Source organism: Quercus lobata, chromosome 3 (assembly GCF_001633185.2).
Source record: "Quercus lobata isolate SW786 chromosome 3, ValleyOak3.0 Primary Assembly, whole genome shotgun sequence".
In the NCBI taxonomy this organism is placed as follows: domain Eukaryota; kingdom Viridiplantae; phylum Streptophyta; class Magnoliopsida; order Fagales; family Fagaceae; genus Quercus; species Quercus lobata.
This window is the reverse complement of record NC_044906.1, coordinates 10,337,405-10,343,488: the sequence shown is the minus strand read 5'-3', so window position 1 is coordinate 10,343,488 and position 6,084 is coordinate 10,337,405.

The window sequence follows — 6,084 nt, the reverse complement described above, 5'->3', positions numbered from 1 at the left end:
ATAGGAACAAATTGCTTTGACTGTTAGGAATGATTGATAGGTGTGAATGCATGAACAAATTGCTTTGAATGTTAGAAAATTATTACACCGGCTATCTAGGTGGGAAAAAGCCTATCCCACCTTAAACCTGTCTCCTTTATGTCAGGTAATTTATTCTCTCAACTATCCCAACTTATTACTTGTATTAATTGTCGGTTGGAGACGAGCATAAGCAATGTTAGGTATACACAAAAAATTTTAAATATATATTTTTAAATTTGTTAAAGACTTAAAGTGAAAACTTGTTATTCATCAATTGATGGTAAAAATAAAAGGGAATTTAAGCTGAATAAACAGAAATTTATTTACTCAGATTTAGTGTCCGTTTGGTAGGATTAATTTTGTCAATTTATTTTACAATTCAATTTATTTTTGTTACTATTTATGGACCTCATTACATTTTTTGATACTATTTATGGGTCTCTATACTATTTCAGCTAACTTTTACCTTTGTTTATAAGGTAAGTTATACTACATACAACACATTCTCTTAAGCAATATAGGACAATTACCCATTCTTTTTTTGAGAAACAAACACACACACAGAGGGAAGAGGGAAAGATGTTATAACACAAAGGCACATCACAACTTTACTCAAAAGTCATGATAACTTTTAAGGAAGGGTGAGACAAATTATACCACACGCAACACACTCTCTTAAGCAACGTGAGACAATTACCCATTCTTACAATTAATTACCTTATAAGAGACCTTTTACAGTTTTATTATATGATAGCAGCAATTTTATTAGTTGGGTAAAATCTTTTTCACTTGGTGTCCCTTTTTTTTTAGTCCAGTATAAATATTCTCGTCCTAGCCCATATATGTAGTTCGAATAAAATGAATCATCCTCATATTTGAGGCATAGTTATTTCAGTGTTAGTCCAGGACTTAAAGCATTTAGTTCGAAGCAGTATCTTATCAAAAAATAAAAATAAAAATAAAAATCATAATTGATTTTTGTTTGCTCTTATATATGTTTTACTTCTTTTTTATTATTCGTTATTTGGTATTTACATCTCAATTGAATTAAGCCACCTTATCTGATTTTATGAATTCAATGTCTAATCGATCAAACAACATTTTTCATAATACTATCTCCAGTTCTCTCATGTTTTTACACCGATGAAGGACACGTGACAAGCAACAAATCCTAAGGGTAGGGTAGAAATAAGCCACACAATTTTCTCTCTTTCAACCCTTTTCAGTTTTCAATAAAAATTTTCTGGGTTTGCTTCAATCATCTGTTACGAAAAATGATCATTCAAAATCATCTTTTGATGGAGAACAGAACAATGAATTGGGTCTTTGATTTGGGTTTTATTAATTGTGATTTGAATGTGAAGAGAAAGGCCAATTAATTGGGTAAATGAATAAAAAAATTAAGGAATAAAAGATTAGAGAAGAACATCATGGCTGCTTTCAAAGCTTTGAAGAAGGAGAGGAAGCTTTCAAAGCTTCCCTGGCTGATTCTTTCACAGCTTTCAAAGCATATTCAGAATTCTCAAGCCAAACCCACAACCCATCGGAACTCCCACGGCCAGAAATCCATATCAAACCCGATGTCTCACCTCCCCAAGGTCCGCCGGAACGAGCCTCGATGCTCATAGCGGCATAGCCATGAAACCCACCACGCCAATCCAAACAGCCATAGTTTATTGTTCTGCTATGCCAATCTTAGCTATGAAACACACAGTTTTAGTCCAAATCCATTGCCATCAAGTTCCGATCTACCAATCTGGACGCATCTGATGCTCAGGTAGGTGAGGTCCGTTAGGATGGGGATGTTGGAGAAAGATGAACCAAGCAAGCATTTACTTGCATTTAATACATAAAAAGCCTTGCCACCGAACCAAACAAAGCATTTAACAAACGAAAATCTTTTACACCTAACCAAGAAAAGCACAATCCACCAATGAATTTAATAAAAGGGTTCGGAGCCTACATTAATCATTTATTTTTCAAAATATTTTTATGAAATATTAAAAAACTATTAAAATCTTCCCCCAAAAAAAAAAAATCTGTTAAAAAAGTTAGTAATTTTTTCGTTTTTTCATAAAAATTTCTTAAAATGGTTTATTAATGTATCCTTTAAGAATATACGTTAGTAAAACCCTTAGGTATGTTTGATAGATTGTAATATGCACTATAATATAATAATTATTCCTATAGTTTAGCTATTCAGTAGTTTGATTATATTTTTATTACAGAGGATAAGGGTATGTTTGGTAACTATTTTTTTCCTTTACTTTCTGTTTCCAAAAATAATTTTCTATTTTTGAGACTAAAAAACTTGTTTGGCAACCCAAAATAGACTAAAAACAAAAATTGTTCTCAAAACTCAATTTGCGAAGGAAACTAAAAAATGGAAAAATGTTGTTTTCATTTTTTAATTTTTAAAAGTCAATGAAAACACACACTTAATTTAATGAATCTGCCTCATTTAAGAAGTTAGCATTAGAGTTCAAATCCTAGTAACAACTTATTTTAGAATTTTCTATTTTTTTCTTCATTTTTTATTTTTAAATTTCAACTAACTAAACATGTTTTTGATTTCAAAAATATAAGAAAATTATTTTTTCTTTATATTCCCAAAAACAAGTTTTTGAAAATAGAAAACAAAAATTATTACCAAACATAACCTAAGCATTCTTTATGAATAACTATTTTTTAAAATGAGGAATAACTATTCATCTCTAAAATGGCTGTAATAGTTATTCCTTAGTAACTGTATTAATTTCTAAAATTAATATATTTCCAATTAAAGAAACTTTTCATATGCATATAACAATTATGAAAATAAAAAAATCATAAAAATAACTAATCTTTCTTTTAAATTTAAAAAAATATTATTTTTTAAGGAAATATAATTATGAGTAAAATATTTCCTAAAATATATCTTAATTTTGATTTAAAATATTTTTATTCCATTATCTTTAGGGTTCTATTTTTGTGTTGTCACCAAACAAATGAATAGTAATAACTAATAAGTATTACATTACAACATCTTGTATTCCTTGTAATACCTATTCCTATTCCTGTGTAATTATCGTTACAGTCTACCAAACGTGCCCTTAATAAAAAGTGTTATATAACTATATATATTACTACTATTTTTTCCTTTTCCAAAGATCTTATTAATTGCTATTGAGATGAGCTTATCACTACCTTATAATTAGGAATATAAATTCTCTGTACCACATCTTGTATTTCATTTTATGTTCCACCAATCACAACTTGTCATGTGTTTATTTATTTTTTTTCCATATTAAACTTTGACTATTTTATAAGGAAAATTAAACAAATACATGGTAAATTGTGATTGGTGGAATATAAAGTGGAACATAAAAAATGGTACAGATGATTTGTATTCATTAATGTTGTGAAATTTTAAAGTACTTGCAAGTGTATGAACCGTATCGAAATATAGTTTGACAAGAATGAGGTTGAACTCACAAGGATTTGAATGAATGTAGGAACATTAATCAAATGTTAACCAAATTAATCCTAATCTAGTTTAATAAAAATTGGTTGTTTGATATTAAATATACTAAGCAAATAATTAAACTAAGCAAAGATATAATATAAAGCAATAAAGAGATGTAAACAATCTAGAGAAAGGAATTAAGGTTTTGGAATCCATCTTGTTAATTCATATTAGCATATATTTACGATCATTAATTTTTCCCAACCACTACATGATAATCTAGTAATCAATCTTGCTACCATCAAAAATATTAAAATTAAAATTTTTATTTAAATATCTAAAGCATGCTCTTCTTCACTTCCTAGGTATAAAATCAAATCATCAATTGTATCCGTAGTCAAACAAACCATAAGAGGTATCTAATTTTAAAATCAAGAAATAATAAACCAAGCATTCAATTAATTAAGACAAATCCTAAATCATGAGAAAAAAATGATTGAACTCATATCTAAAATCTCATTTTAATTAATTGATATGAAGTGAGAACAATTTAAATCATTAAAGAACAAATATTGTGGGAAAAATCAAATCACATAAATAATATTGATAATCCTTAACAAGGTTTCATGCTCAACCTCAATTATAAATTTAGGTACTCATAATAATTGAAATAAAATACAAGAATAAAATACTAAATATTAAACTAGACAAATAAAATAGAGAAATAAATAGTCACAATACTAGAAAAAAGTTACAGAGGAAGCCACATGCTGCACTACCTCTTGCTCCAATTTTCTGTTTTGCATCCCAGCCCCAACACTAGCCTCCTTTGAATTTTGACCTAAAGAGCTTTTAAATAGGTCAAGGAATCCTATTACAAATTGAATTTCCATTTGGAGAAAATTTTAGATTTTTAGGCTTCACTTAACCGATGATATTGGCCCATTTAACGTTAGAATTCAGACTTTTGGTAAACTACAAAGTTGTAGCCCTTTAAGTTAACTTTCCAGCTCAACATGAATCATTGTAATTGGACATTTGAGCCGAAAGTTCTGTCAAAAATACTAACTGATACGCAAGCTGGAATCCTAATTCGAATTGGACTTGGATTCGATTCAAATTTCATTTAATTCCTTGCTCCAATTAGACATAAATTTACTTGGGTTGGCCTTCTTTAACTTCATCATGGGCTATGTAAAATTAAATTCCACTAGCTGTCTTCTTTACACAAATCAACTTATTTAATTCTATTTTCCTACAAAAGACAAACTCACTCATTAAAATTCAATTAAGCACAAAATTGATTATTCAGCATTATTCCAAAAACCAAATATAAAGAGGCAAATGAGGCAAATGACTTGGCTAATCGGCTTAATCATGTAAAATTTCAACATGTTGGTAGAGAAGGAAATAGTGTAGCTCATAACCTTGCGAGGCATGCATGACATGTCACAGGTTTTTCTGTTTGGATGGAGGATGTTTCGTCCCTTTGTTTTGAAATCTATCAGGCAGATTTGCCTTCAACTTAATAAAAATCACAGTCTTGTTTCTCAAAAAAAAAAGAAAAAAAAAACTCAAAATAAGTATGATAATGCTTTCTAATAATGATATAAATATGAAAAATTAAGCTATTATCAATGCACATCAATTAAGTAGATGGTGGGATCCTTTTAGATGGTTGGTAAATATTTTTTTTTTTTGGGAAAGTAGATGGTTGGTAAATAGAATACACCATAGTCCATTGGTTTATATTTATTATTCTTATATGCGTGACCTACTTTCGTGCGTAACGCTGTATTACAACGATGGCACCTCTATTTTTACGGTCCATTGAAATGAGCTTATTTTCATTGTGTTATTTTGTATAATTAATTGAAAAAAAAAGAGTATAATTGTAGTTTTTAAAAATACAGAATTAAAAATTATACATAAATTGATGATAAAAATAAACGGGATTTTCAGCTTTTACTATATGATAGCATCACCTTTTATTTGGATAAATCTCTTCACCAGGTGTTTTTTTCCCCCCATATTTTGTCCAGTACAAGCATTCTTTCCAGTTCCATATCTACCCAAAAAAAATATTTTCTCACCAAGAGCCTTATAACTCAATTGACACTTAGTATTTTCAAAAAAGACGTTAAATATATATATATATATATATATATGGCTAAAATACAAATTGCATCATTTAAGTTTGATTGAAATTGATTTCAGTCTTCTAACTTTACTTTTATTTAATTGAATCATCTAAGTTTTAAATTTATTCAATTCAAACCTTTCGTTCAATTCTATTAAAAATTTGTCATTAAGTATGCAATTAACTAATGAAATAAAATTCTCACATGATTTTTTTCATGTGAGAAAAAAAAAATTTAAGGAAAATTTTTATCAAAATTGGACAAAATACCTAAATTGAACAAGTAATTTTGGATTCAGGTATTTCGTTTAGGAAAATTATCTTATTGCTTCTGTAGGAGTGGGAAAGACCTATGTGTGAAACATGATAACACTAATACATATTCAATACCAGTTCCACCGAAATGCAGATCCAGGTAAAGATAAAATGTAAATTTTTTTTTTTTTTTTTTTTTGAATTTAAACCTGTTATCCTCATT